The sequence below is a fragment of the Phyllostomus discolor genome, chromosome 2, assembly GCF_004126475.2.
Source record: "Phyllostomus discolor isolate MPI-MPIP mPhyDis1 chromosome 2, mPhyDis1.pri.v3, whole genome shotgun sequence".
Taxonomy (NCBI): Eukaryota; Metazoa; Chordata; class Mammalia; order Chiroptera; family Phyllostomidae; genus Phyllostomus; species Phyllostomus discolor.
Window position 1 is genome coordinate 165,144,115 of NC_040904.2, and position 15,017 is coordinate 165,159,131.

At 43.0% G+C, this 15,017-nt stretch overlaps 1 protein-coding gene across 5 annotated transcripts in view; it reads right to left on the bottom strand.

The window, feature by feature from the left end:
- Positions 1-13,253, bottom strand: part of SCN8A (sodium voltage-gated channel alpha subunit 8) — a 217,663-nt gene extending 204,410 nt beyond the window's left edge. For 2 of the 5 annotated variants that reach the window (XM_036019006.1, XM_036019005.1), the window contains exon 1: positions 12,426-12,592. The gene's annotated coding sequence lies outside the window, so the exon portion shown is untranslated. Of the gene's footprint in view, positions 1-12,425; positions 12,594-13,131 lie in introns of those variants that run through there. The other 3 variants (XM_036019004.1, XM_036019007.1, XM_036019003.1) reach the window with 3 other exon arrangements.
- Between the last annotated feature and the right edge of the window lie 1,764 nt (positions 13,254-15,017).

The following is a 15,017-nucleotide window of genomic DNA, read 5'->3' on the forward strand; positions in this document are numbered from 1 at the left end:
TAGGAAGCAGGTGCAAACTTACAATGTGATTGCACAGAGAACCTCCCCGTGGGATTACTATTAGGAGGCTGTGCGTCCCTAAATCAAGTGCTAAATTTACTGACATCTTGTACATGAACTCTGCCTGCTCTACTGGTTCCACCCAAACCATGGGGCCTTCTGCTAAATGTCTAAATACAAACTGTGGCAAACGTTAATGAAATTTGTAAGAACTCAGTAACTTTAGTGGTGAGAAGAAAAAAATATTAACAAACTGAATGATACTTTTATTGCATTAAATTACATTGCTTTTCTCATCCTGTTATTTTGTATGTATATGTTCGGATATTCCAATCACCTTTTTTAATTCAACAATCTTTACCAACACAAAAGGCTGGGAGAGAACCCAAGTTCCCTGAGCTCAGCCTTTGCTCTGAATCACTGCTGTACATTGAAGTTGCACACTACAGCCTCTTGTCTTTTACCCCAGCTTGGCCAGGGAAGTTTATGTAAGTCAAGTCTCATGTTTTGTGTCCACAGCCCAGGATTCAGTACCCTAAAAGAAACCAACGGCACTGGCTGGTAAGGCTTAACTGTTTCCCTCTGCTTTCACTTACTAGAATCTTCTCAGTTGCTCCCTTTAATTCAGCCTGCAGTTTCAAATACTATGGCCCTCATGAAGCAAATGCTCACAGAAAGCAAGCCACGGAGTTTCAGGAAGGACAAAACCATTATCTCCCAGGTCTATGAAAAGGAGCACAATTCTTATTTCATTACTCACTAAACTGAAGGTTAGTTGAAAATACCAAGAAAAAAGATGTGTTAAGTGTCTAAGAAGTAGACAGAATGAAAGATGCCAAAATAAAAGGATAGAGAACACAAAGGTTAAGTAATCTTTATCAGTGAGAGGGAAAAGAAAATCAAGAAGTTGGAAGATTTAGGTTTTCCTTAAAGACACAACACTAGAAGCTCAAGAGGAAAAACCCCTTGGCAGAGCAAGGATTGAAAATTAGAAATAGGGCTTCCAGCCAAGATGGCGGCATAGGTAGACATACTGTGCCTCCTCGCACAACCAAGATAGGGACAGCAACAATTTAGAAACAGAATAACAACCAGAACTGACAGAAAATGGAACTGTATGGAAGTCAGACAACTAAGAAGTTAAAATAGACCCGTTCATTCAACCAGACTGGTAGGAGGGGCGGAGTCGGGCAGCCAGGTGCCGGTTGTGGCACAGAGAGCAGAGAGCATTGGGACCGGGTGCATAAGAGCGGGCGGACCCTGAGTGTGCAACAGCGGCTGGCAGACCCCGGCTGAGGGGTGGCAAATGGCAGGCCCAGCGAGGCGGGAATTGTGAAGCAAGGCACTATGTGCCCAGCACTGGGATCCCAGCACTGGGAAACAGAGCCTCAGGACACTGATTGAAAACACCTGTGGGGGTTGAGGCACAGAGCTACTCCCAGCCTCACAGGAAATGTCGTTGGAAAGACCCACGGGGTGCACAAGTCCACCCACACAGGAATTGGCACCAGAGGGGCCCAGTGTGCTTGGGGGAAGTGGCAGAAGGGACTGAGGTCCCACGGAGAGTGGAGCAAGCGCCATTGTTCCCTCTTGGACCCTGCCCCCACATTCAATGTTACAATACAGCTACTGGGGTGCCCAGCCCTGGTGAACACCTAAGGCTCCACCCCTCATATGTAACAGGCGAGACCAGATCAAAGGGGGAAAAAAAAAAGACAGCTCAAACAGAACGGAAATCCCCAGAGCCAGTACTTTTAAGCGACCGAGAGATAGCCAACCTATCAGATGCACAGTTCAAAGCACTGGTGAACAGGATGCTCACAGAATGGGTTGATTTTGGTAGCAAATTAGATGAACAAATGCAGGCTCTGATAAGAAAAATGAAGGAAAATGCATAGGGAACCAGTAGTGATGGGAAGGAAACTGGGACTCAAAACAATAGAGTGGATCAGAAGGAAGAAAGAAACAACCAAACAGAAAAGAATGGAGAAATAAGAATTCAAAAAAATGAGGAGAAGCTTAGGAACCTCCAGGATATCTTTAAACATTCCAACATCCGAATTATAGGGGTACCAGAAGGGGAAGAGATAGAGCAACAGATTGAAAATGTATTTGAACAAATAATAAAGGAGAACTTCCCCATTCTGGCAAAGGAAATAGATTCCCAGGAAGTCCAAGAAGCTCAGAGAGTCCCAAAGAAGTTGGACCCAAGAAGGAACACACCAAGGCACATCACAATTACATTAGCCAAGGTAAAAATGAAGGAGAGAATCCTAGAAGCAGCAAGAGATAAGGAGACAGTCACCTACAAAGGAGTTCCCATCAGACTGTCAGCTGATTTCTCAAAAGAGACCTTACAGGCAAGAAGGGGCTGGAAAGAAGTATTCCAAGTCATAAAAGGCAAGGACCTACATCCAAGATTGCTCTATCCAGCAAAGCTTTCTTTTAGAATGGAAGGGCAGATAAAGTGCTTCTCAGATAAGCTCAAATTAAAGCCCTTCACCAAGCCCTGATTATATGAAATGTTAAAGGGACTTACCTAAGAAAAAGAAGATAAAAAACATGGATAGTAAAATGACAGCAAACTCACAATTACTAACAACCACACCTCAAACAAAAACAAAAAGAAACTAAGCAAACTACTAGAACAGGAACAGACCCACAGAAATGGAGATCACATGGAGGGTTAGCAACAGGGGAGTGGGAGGAGGAGAGGGGGGAAAAGGTACAGAGAATAAGTAGCATAGATGGTAGGTAGAAAATAGACAGGGGGAGGGCAAGAATAGTATGGGAAATGTAGAAACTAAAGAACTTATAACACATGGACATGAACTAAAGGGGAGAAATGTAGGTGGGAGAGGGTGTGCAGGATGAAGAGGAATGAGGGGGGGGGGGTAATGGGACAACTGTAATAGCATAATCAATAAAATATATTTTAAAAAAAGGAAAAAAGAAAATTAGAAATAAAGATAGCTTGCTAACCAAGACACTCTGGACTGGACTGGACTGCCAACATGTATTACAGCACATACTTCCCAGATTTCTAAATAGAATATTCTCTGTCTCTAAACTTTAAAGTAGCAAATTAATCTTTAACTATTCCTCCTCCCTTTTCCCCCTTGTAAAGTCATTCACCAAGTCCTACTGAGTCTTCCTATAAACTATTTTTACATTAGAAAATTGTTACTTAAACACACACATCCAAGTAACACACATATACAACATTATATTATTTTCCTTCCTTCCCATATTCATCATTGTTATCCTAGTCCAAGCCTTTGTCACCACACAGCTAGGCCAAATGAAAGTGCCCATTAACTGGATGTCCATCCCTTGTTCTAGTCCGTGCTATTATACACTGCTGCCCAGTCCTCCTAAAACATTACAGCACAGCTCTGACAATATGCCATTCTGCAGGCCCTCAGAAATGTTCTATGTTCCCCACTGTCTCTAAGGATAAATGTAACTTCTAAAAATCCTTAGCATTTGGCTAACTCTATGTTATCTATCTTTGCAGGCTTATCTGCTACTGGGGGATTCTACCCCAGCCCAGCTGCTTTGCTCACTGCTCCCTGAAAACACTTTGTACAATACATTCTCACCTCCTCACTTTGGCTCATGCTGTTCTACCCAAGCATTCTGTAAAGCCCAGCGCAAATCATACTTCGTCCATCAATCATATCAGCTTGAACCTCTCTCCTTTCTGAAAAACTCAATGCATTTATTTTCCATACCACTTCTGCGGCAATTAAACCCTTTTCAGTTGGTACCATGAACCATTATGAAAACTTCTACTAAACTTCTAGTAAATATGTTGTGTTATAATTTATTTCACCAAATAAATAAATTCCTAAAATATAAGGTCTATCTTTTCTATATCTTTCAATACCCATCATATTGCCTCACCCTTAGTTGCTACTCACTAAATATTTGTTACTGGTGTGGTCAGGATAGGTGAGCTATAGTTTCCAGAAAGCAACAATTCTATATATGTATTGAGACTAAGACCTCTCAAGGCCATGTCTTCCTCTATACTTTTATTTTTCATAGATAAGTCTCAAATAGAAACCCTAAAAACTGACGTAGTTAGTAGAAAAGGGCTCCTTTGGATCAAACTAACTTCTTACTTTTAATAAGTCAAGAAATTAGAATATATGTTTCACTAAGAAAAATAAAACATAGAGGGATTACCTAAGTCTAAAGGAAAAGGGGGTATTAATTGATCTAAAATTATCTAGAATTACAGTTCAAATCCTCAAACTATTTTAAGTTTTCCTCAAAAGACAACAAAAATAATTGTGTCAGACACATGAAGAAAAGGATGCAAGAGCCCTGTCCAGTGTGGCTCAGTTGGTTGGAGTGTCTTCCTATAAACTGAAAGGTCACGGGTTCGATTACCACTCAGGGCACATGCCTAGGTGGCAGTCTGGTCCGGGTAGGGGCAGGTGGGGTGTATGAGAGAGGCAACTGATTTGATGTACCTCTCTCACATTGATGTTTCTGTCCCTTCCTCTCCTCCCCACTCTCCAAAGTCAACAAGCATGTCCTCGGGTGATGATTTAAAAACAGTGGGGGACAGGGGATGGAGCAGCTCAAAGAATAAGAAAAATTGGTAACAGTAGGTACCCTTATGGAGTATGTACTGGGTGACCAGGAGACAGTATAAGAATACCTAGCTTTTAACTCTATTTTTGAACTCTATTAACTACTCAAACAAAAAAGTGTAAAAGATATACTGTACCACATAAAATGGAAGAGATGCCTTCAACGGCACCTTTCCACAAAATGTTTTTGTATTAAATGACTTAAGGTCCTAACAGGTGATGGGGGAACAGTTAAAGAACCTTTAGGAATGTCACTAAATTTTTTGCTATAAAGCAAGAAAATATTCTCCAGCTTCTCCAATGCAGAGATCATATAGAGAAACCAATTTGCAGCTAAGTTCTAGCAGACTTAGGGATAAACTAACATTTTAAAAAGAAAAACACCTTCCTAAAGTTCCGTGCCCAATCGAGGTCACTCTAGTCCTGAAGTACACAGAGATGTACCCAGAGACGTCTACAGAGGGGAAAGGACGTCTCCTCTTAAAACCTGAATAGTTGCCCAACCCCCACCTACTTCACTGCTGTCATTCTTCCACTTTCTCCCACTCTCCATTCTGACAGCTCCTCACTCTCCCAATACTTCCTTCCTTATCACACTGCAAATCTTTTAAAATGCTTTATTTTCTTAAAGACATCTTTCCTAGAAACAAAACATTTTCTCCTCTTTAGTCTGTCTTCACCAAAACCTTAGGAAATTCAACTGAGAATTCCACAGCAAATTCTGGATATTATGACCTCTGAGAAAGCTCTACCATTCTCATTTGCAACCTTCTCACTTTTTCTCTGCAATTTAATAATAATTTTGTTTTCATTTAAAAGCATTTTGCTAGGCTTCTTATTAAGACAAAAAGACACTAGTGAATGTGAAGTGAAAGCCTTTTGCATTATCCTTAATTGAAAAAGAATTCCTCCTGAAATGAAAAACTAACCATGTAATAAATTAAGCCCTATTTGTTTCCAGGACTGTCGCGCAGCAAAATACAGGAAAAATGTTATTTCACACTGCTTTCCAGTGAACATTAGGCTTCTGGAGATTCAGCCTTCAACTGTCCATACTATTAAAATAAGGAGAGAGCAAGAATAGATGAAAATGAATTGCTTTTTCTTTAGTAAAGTAGTTGTGATCTCTTCCTTCATCAATCATTATCTAAAAAATTTGAAGTAACATTTTAATTTTGATTTTTTTCTCCCTTCCCCAAGTTCACTCTGCTGGAAATACTAATGATCAATTAAATGCCCAAAATGTAGAAAAGGGGGAGGAAAATAAACGGCATGTGTAATTCACAGCCTAGATAATCCACCCCTGGGTAAATAAGCACTCACTGTATTTCTCTAATGTTCTTACTCCCCAGGAACTCAAAAGATTTTATGGAATAAGAACTGCACTAATTAGCTGAACATGAAAGGAGTCCGTTAATATGTCTTTTGAGGGACTTTAGTGCTTTCCATCTGCAGATCCTGGCGCAACCCCAATGGATACAACAATGTGTATGAAAGCTCTCCAAACCTGTCCGGCTGGCACTTTCGTCATCCTGACCCAGTGGGCTCTCAGGAGAAAGAGAGCTTTAGTACCGGATGAAGAGCACCTCTTAGACCAGGGGTGTCAAACTCATTTTCACTGAGGGCCATTATCAGCCTCGAGGTTGCCTTGTAAGGGCCAAATGTAATTTTAGGACTGTATAAACGTAACTACTCCTTAACTAGGGGCAAGGAACTTGGCGCTGCCGCTGGGTAGACACAAGGTGCTGGCCAGATAAAACAAGGTAGAGTGCCGGATTCGGCCCACAGGCCTGTGTTTGTCACCTGTGCATTAGTCTCGGGCTCCCAGCTTTTACTGCTGTTGTTACACTCTCCTCAGCATGACATGCCTCCACATACCTCAAGAAAATCTTAACTGTCATCCTCTTTCACCTCTGCTCTTCAAGACCAAGGGCCTCCCAGAACTTGCTCTCCTCCAACGCGTATCCCTCCTAGCACAGACCTCAGTGTGCTCTGTCCTCCTCTCAGTCCTACACCAACTTCAGCCTTGCATAAGCAAAGAAGTTCAGGTAGCGGTGGTCATAGCTCCTCTGTGGTCCTGGTTATAACTTATGTTGGCAATGTGAGAGCGTTTGTAAGTAGCCAAGTGTATACATTTAAAGGCAAGAGAAAGAAAAAAGACACTGAGACATGACAACCTTTTAAAAGTAGCTAGAATAGTTGCAGAAACAAAACAAGTATGTTACTTCAACGCCTCCTATTTTCACCCATATTCTATTTGCTGTTACATCTTCTGTTCACTTTTCCTCATCTTCCCAGCTTCCAAAACACTCTCCTTCAAAGATACTTTTGCCCTCCCTCTGCCTATCCCAGAATCTTTCACTAGGCCCACTTGCTAAGATTTGTTTAGCTACCTAAGATAATAATAATTTCTTAAAATAAGGCCAAAATTTTTCACACTATCTCGTTATTTGAACATCAGAATATAACACCATTTAATGGAAAAAAGAACCTTTCAGCATGAGTCAACCACCCTAGGTACCCACTTCCATTCTGCCACTTAGTTGTCCTATAGCCCTGGACAACTCACTTACGCACTAGAATGCTTACTCAGTTTCCTCAGCTATAAAATGGGTAGAATAATATTTGCCTTACCCAACTCAAACAATCAACTGATAGAAAGATTTCTAAGTTTTTATAAACACACAAACATAGAGTAATAATTAACAAAGGTAGATAGTCAGCCATGAGACTTAAATGTATGAGGCCCATTCAAACAAAGCAGATTATAAAGCAGTATATAATGGGAAACCTGGATGGTGCTAAAGACAAACGCAACTCCAAACTTGTATAATCTTGTACCAAATTAAAATACCTGGCTCAAGGAAGAATAAAGGGGAACTTTAAGCCTTTAGGCCCACTCCACCTTCATGTCCCAGGCTGTAGCCAAAAACAGCCCAGTTGCCTGCAAGTTGGTGAGTGCCAAAACTTTCCTTTTTGGTAAAGAGTCCTATTCTAGAATAGTATGGGAATGAATAAGGAGAGAATTACTCTAGTAACTGCATTTGCACGGTAGTGGTGGAGAGCAGCACTACCATTGTACAGTAAAACTTTTCTCCATTTAGACTAGCAGTGTCCATCCAAGTAGGGGTACCTGCTGTTCTGTCCTCCATGCCAGACTGAAGATAAAGCAGTCGTCTGCTTTTCAGACTGCTGAAATTTAATACAGTACATATATACTATATCAAATACACATATAAATACACACTAAGCTGCTAAATCCCTAGAGGGGAAGGAGCTCATATATATTGAGCTCTCTGTGTCAGAAACCATAAGAAAATAGAGATTTCATTTAATCCTCACAAACACCCTGCCACAAAGGCATTAGTATTCCTACTTTTATAGATGAGAACACTGAAGCTCAGATAGATTAAATAGCTTGCCCAAGGTCACAAAGCTAATAAGTAGCAGAATCAAGACTTGAACTTGGTTTTGCTTAACTCCAAAGCCCATGCTGCTTCTAGCATTTTCTTAATAGTATAAGAATGGCAACCTTCTTGGGTCTTCACTTCACTTTAATTCCTGACATAGTACTTAACCACATGTCCTGGCTATATCTTTACAACTTCACAAAGGGACAGAGAAAAATTACTCAGACAACTTCTTTGTGTTTTCTTTTCCTGCATTTATGTCCTAATCCTGCACAAACTAGTCTTTTTTAGGCTGAATCAATGGGATAGACATAATAGTCTGCCACACAACATTTCAGCAATCAGTATACCTAAAGGGTGAAAGTTCTGCTTCCTTCCCTCAGCACTTTAGCAGCCATAATTTTTTAGCACAGTATCATTTTCTAAGCTGGTTCCTACCATTTAAAGAGTGGCAGTGCCTAGCTAGTACAATGCCTCACAAGCAGTAGGTACCGAGGGAAAATATCTGTTGATTCATTGACTAAGAAAGGCTTCTAGTCCTCTAGTTAACTTGCTATATTTAAATCAAGAGTCTTTAGAGGAGCCCGATTTTAAAAATGAATTCTGTCACATTGAAGATAATTTTCTGGAAAATTTAAAAATGATTCAGGAAAAAAGGTAAATTGAAATATAACAATCTAATATTTAAGTCCCTAAATAACTCATAGACTTGGAACATAAGAGTTTAAGAGGCTCAGTTTAAAAATACTGTTATTCTCAAACTAAATGAACCAACAAAACAGAAATAAACTCACAGATATAGAGAACAAATTGATGGCTGCCCACTGGGAGGGGGGTTAGGAGGCTGGGTGGCAAAGGTGAAGGGACTGAGAAGTACAAGCTGGTGGTTCTAAAACAGTCACGGGTTTGTAAGGTACAACCTAGGGAACGTAGTCAATAATACTGTAACATTGTGCCAGATGGGAACTAGACTAATCAAGGTGATCATTTTTAAGTCACATAAATGTCTGATCACTATGTTGTAACACCTGAAACTAATATAATATTGTATGTCAACTGTAATTGATACAATAAAACAGATAACTGTTTTGCTTCTGGTGATAGGACTGACTTTTTTCAATTTTTACATACACTAAAATTTTTCTGCAATAAGTATGTTATTTTTATGATTAAGGAAACTGATCTCACTCTTTATAAACTATGTATTTTTAACTCTTTCTATACAGTGTGGGTTTATTTTCTCGGATATAATCTACAGGAATTAAGTATTCATTAATTCATGCATAGTCTCTAGAACAACTTATTACATAATATCAGCAGATTAAAGATAATTTTTCATTCATGGAGCATTTCTTCCTTTAGGTGGATTGTCTCTAGCTCTGTGTTCTTTTCCAGCAGGTGCAGATTTCTTGTATACTCTCCTTGGAGCCCTGATTATCAATCTTTTCTTGGTAACAAGCACAGGTATAATAACATTTCCCCCTGATACTGACCCAGTTTATACGCCTTTTAATTTTATGTATGTAATCTTTCCAATGGCATTAAAGTACCTCGACCACAGTGAAATCCAGATGGAATGAACGACTTTGTGTGGTAGTAAGTTCTCCACCAATGGAACTATTCAAAGCAGAGATCTCTCATAAGGGCTTCCCGTGCTGGATTATATATGCTAAATTTTATGGCCCCTTCAGTTTTGAAGTAATTTTCTGACAAGTCTAGTTTAGTGACACAATGGATCTCACACAAGCCTCCAGTTTGTTGAGCCCTTTCTGCGCCCCTCCCTTCCACTGTTTAAATCAACCAGAGAAGATGCCCTTCCCATGAAGCTTAACTTAGAGAGTTTTCTGATTGCTCCCTGTGAAGACCCATTCCCTTAATATTAACAGTTTCTTGCTATTTGAAATTATTGAAATGTGCTAAAAAATGCAGTCAGCCAAATGTCACTGTATTACTTACATATGGATCTGCTGCTGCTTGTAAAGCACTGTCTCCGTGAGGGACAGCCAAAATGAAGAATTATGTGGGAGTAATAAAATATGATAACTAGGCCTGCAACCTCAAGTATAAACCCAGCTGCGCATGCACACACACACATCTACAGAAAAGCCTGCTGACAATGAAAGAAAAGCCCAAATCATGTTCAGCATTGGGTACACTTACTTCACGGCAGGGCCAGTCAGGGAGCTGTCCTTTCAGCACCACAGCAAGAAAGCCTGGCGTAAGCCTAAAAGCAAGCAACTGAATCTGGCTGGTGAGAAAACTGTGTTCCTACAAACCTCCTACAAAGACAGCAACAATCAATTGTATGGTTGCTTGTTTTTGAGTATGTTACATCCTACTTCATATTCCCCTATTAATTGAAAATAAAATCCTTCAAATATTTTAATAAAAGTTCACAAAACCCCAAGTGAAAACCAAAGGTATAGGAAGTCAGCTTTTCAAACACAAAGAAACCAATAACTGGCCTGAACTATCAAGAACTGCTTTGCATTACCCACCACCAGCCCTACTAAGAAACACAACACATTCACACATCCCTTATCATATTCAAGGAACATGCTTGCAGCCCTCTCCAGGGACAGCCTCAATTTCTAGGACAGAGAATGCTTGCTGAATACCAAACCATCACTACCACCCCCCTTTTCCAAGCAATCAAATTCTCTTTCAGGGAGAACTGAAGGCCTTATGGGTCATGAGTTCCAAAGAAAAAATGCTGCAGTATTTCAAGAACCAGGTTACAGGCAATGTGCTACAAAGCTTACAGCATTTTAAGTCTGATTCCCCTGAGATTCATACCGGGTGGTAATGTAATCCAGCCATTTGCATTACACATCAAAAAAAATTTTTTTGAGAAAAGAAAAAAGCTCCCCCACCCCCCAAATATCTTCTAATGCACGTGAAGAGAAGTGTCGAGAGATTGTGAAACAGTGAAAACCTACCACACCCGAAACCTCCTTTGAAAAGCTAAAACATCCCCCAGCCCTAACACACTGCTACCTCTCTAAAGGCTCTCCAGGTTCAAACTTGAGAAAACTGTTATAAAAAGCACTCTCCCACTTTGCCCTCAAAGCCCTCACCCACACTTCCTGCTTCCATCCCTGCTTCTCTGGTGCCCACTGTGCATTAAAAGCAGTTTCCCCTGTAGGTAGAGCTTGCTCCATGCTAATTATTTCTCCCTCCCTCTGAATTAGCCAGATGTAATGCAAAGTTTCTTTTATCCATCCCCCCCAACAGATGACATCCTCTTATTATGAACACTGATGCCAAATCTTGGGATCTCCGGATATAAAATGTATTCCCCCATGTTTCAAAAACTGCAGTGTAAATGAAGAAGAGGGCACAGGGTGGAGTAGTTAGGAGGAATGCATCTTATTTACTGGGCTGAAAAAGGATTCTCACTCCACCCCACCTCGATGCTGGGGCCACTGAAGGGGTCTGAAAACCTTGGCTGACCCCTGTGGAAAGTTAGCTGCCGAGTCTCCACCGGTGGTTGCTACTGGAACAGAAGGGATGGAGCTGAGCGCTCAGGAAAAAATGCAGAGGCTTTGCGGTCCCCCAAGTATCAAGAGAGAACTAGAGAGGAAGGGTCCAAGCCTGTGGAGCTGGGCAGTCCCATAAGGCCCACGCTAACAAAAAGCCCAGGGTGCTGATGGTGGTGGTAAGGTGGGGGAGGGAAGGGAAGGGAGAGAGGACAGGAACAAGCTCTGCATAGGGTGGTGTGAGTGGCGGGGGAGGGGATATTCTGAAAGTGATGTACTCCCTAATGCAGAATCCTAGCCTCCTGAGGAAGGTCCCGGGGGCCCCCAACACAACCCCAGAGCACCCTATCGGGAGGGAGACAGTCGCATCTGAGTAAAGGACGGGGGGAAGTCCTGGCTGTCCTAAGAACCCAGGAACCCCTGGTTTCTGCAGTTAGTGACAATCTGGAGCCGGATGGGGGAGAAGGATGCAGTATGACATGGGGGAGGGGGTAGACCTGAGGGGCTGCTGTAGGAAGATTCCGACAGCGCTGCCCTTCCCAGTACAACCCGGAGAGGGGCCCCGACTCTGCCAGAGCCCGGGGAGGCTGGGGTTTAGGGGGGTTGCACTACGATAGGGGCTCCGAGGACAGGCCAGTGTCCCTCAAAGCAGCCAAGAGACGAGGAGAGTGAGGGTGTGTGGGGTTGGGGGTAGGTGGTCCTCAATTCTCCTTAGGGACCCCCCGGAAAACACCGAAGGACGCAAGACTTCCAAACACCTGTCCAAAACAGGGAGGGCAGTAACCCAGCTCCACGGCCCCACGAGCCCCGCCGCGCACTCTGCGGCAAAGCCGGACTGGAGATGGGGGAGCCCCGCTCCATAGTCCCGAGAAGAGAAGGGGAACCCATCAGGCGAGGAGCGGCGCTGGGGCGGGGGCTCTGGGGCGACTTACGGCAGCGGCGGCGAGAGAGGCAGCGGCGGCCCTAGCGCGGGGCCCGGGAGGCGCGGCCGGACTGCAGAGGCGCCGAGGCTGCGGCGGGCGGGACTGCGGTGGGCGCCATCTTGGAGCGCTCCCCGCGCCCGCCCCCCGCACCGCCCGAGTCCTTGCATAATTGATGACTCGCGCCCGCCGCGCGCCGCCGCGCGCGCCCCCGCTGCCAGGCCCCCCGCCCGCCCCGCCCCCGCGTCGACCCCCCGCGCGCGCCCCCCGCCCGCCCTCGGCCCCAGCTTGCGCACGCCGCGCCCTCCCGCCCCTCCGCGCGGCCCACCTACTCCTGTAAGGCGCTCCCGCTCGTCCGCAGGGCACCGCGCTGCCCGCGCTGCCCGCGCGCCCGCTAGCTGGCTCTCAGGCCGGCGTCCCCGAGCCGCCCCGGACCGGATCCGGGACGAGGGAGCAGGGCGCCGACAGGGGGCGCCTCACCGGAGCGCCTCGAGAGCGTCCCCGGGCCCGCCTCCCCGACGCCCCCGCGGAGCCGCGCGCGGGAGAAGCCTCTCCCCTTCCCGCCCCTCCTTCCTGGCCCCCACCCCCACCCCGAAATGACCGATCTGATGGGGCTGCGGGACTCCGGCTGAGTGTCCGCCAGGACCGGGGCGTTGAGACCCAAAAGGTGCTATGTTGCCTCGAGTGCCCCTTGGCCCTTGTGAATGCCAAATCTTACCTTTTCCGTGACCGGCAGTCGCAGAAGGAAATACCCGGTAATACTGCCATGTTCAGTTCTTGGAGTTTCTGATATCTGTAAACACAGGGAAGTCAATTCACATTGATCTTTTGGTCAAATGAGAACAAAACAAAACACAGAAGTCCGTCAACAGTAGTTGGAGTCTTGAGATTCAGTGAACACGGTCCTGGTATGAGGAGTACAGAAATGCCGCTTCCCTGAAAGCCACCGGGTCTCAAACTATGTAAAGATCACTAGTATTTGAACTGCTTACTCCACATTCTCTTACAAGGATCTAGATAATGAGTGTGAGAACTCTTAGCATTTTATTGTGCCTCTCTTCTACATGTTTCTCCCACAAATTCACAGTTAAGAGTGAAAAAATATGGTCAGGCTGCCACTTACTAACTGGGTAAACTTGGACATGAAAACCTAAGTTTCAGTATTGTCTGTAAAACACAACGGTCATAGTTAACAAGCTGACAGGTTTATTGTGAGGATTAAAGAATAGAGTACATTTCACACATTTACAACACAACTTGACACAGTATGCCTACCACATAGTGTGTCAGCTACATACATTTTAAAATGGCTTTACGGAAGTTTAATTGTCATAGGATAAACTATGCATGTTTAGAAGGAAGGGTTTTGCCATATGAATACATGTTGGAAATCACCACCATCAAGTTCAGGAACATACCCATCACCTCCAAAAGTTTTCCCGTGCCTCCTTATGATTCCTCCTTGCATCACTCCCACACTGACTCCCTCTCCAGGCAACCACTAATCTTTCTATTACTGTACATTGGTTTACATTTTCCAGAACTTCAAACAAATGGAATCATACATTATGTTCTCTTTTTTGTATGTGTGGCTTCTTCCACTCAGCATAATTATTTTGAGATTATTCTGTAGTCCATTATTTAGTTATCTATCAGTTCATTCCCTTTTATTGATGAGTAGTATTCATTAGGAGAATATACCACAATTTGCTTACCCATTCATCTGCTGATGGTATTTAGGCTATTTCCAGTTTTTGCCTATTACAAGTAAAGCTGTTATGCATATTTGTGTGCAAGTCTTTGTATAAACATATGTGTTCATTTCTTTGGGGTATAAACATCTAGAAATGGAATGACTGAGTCCTATTCTAGGTGCATATTTAACATACTAGGAAAGGGCCAAACTGCTTTCCAAAGTGGTGGTGTCATTTTACATTCATACTACCAGTACATGAGAGTTTTAGTCATTCTACATCTGTGATTTTCAACCTTATTCATCTCATGGCACACACAAGCTAATTACTAAAATTCTTCAGTGCACCAAAAAATACAGATTTTGCCGATCCAACAAAAAATAGGTATAATTTTTATTCATTCAGACCAGACAGCTATTGTTATGTTGGCTGTTGTCATTTTTTTTATGTGACAATCTAAGGGAAAAGAGGTCAGTGCCCCTAACTAAATTCTCAGGTATTGCATGTTTTAAAAATTCTTGTGGCACCCCAGTTGAAAATCACTGCTCTACATCCTTGACAACATTAGGTATGGTCAATCTTTTCATGTTAGCCATTCTAACAGGTGAGTAGTATTATCTTACTGTGGTTTGCACTGGAATTTCCTTAATGACCAATAATATTGAGCATCTTTTCATGGTCTTATTTGTCATCAGTAAACCTTCTTGGGTGAACGTTCAAATCTTCTGTCTTGAGTTGCTTGTTATCTTACTGAGTTTTGAGAGATGTTTAAATATTCTGACTATAAGTCTTCTCTCAAGTTTGTGATTTGTAAATTTTGTCTCCCAGTCAGAGCATAACTTTGTATTACCTTAAAGGTGCCTTTCATAGAGCAGAAATTCATAATTTTTATGAAGTCTGATATATATTA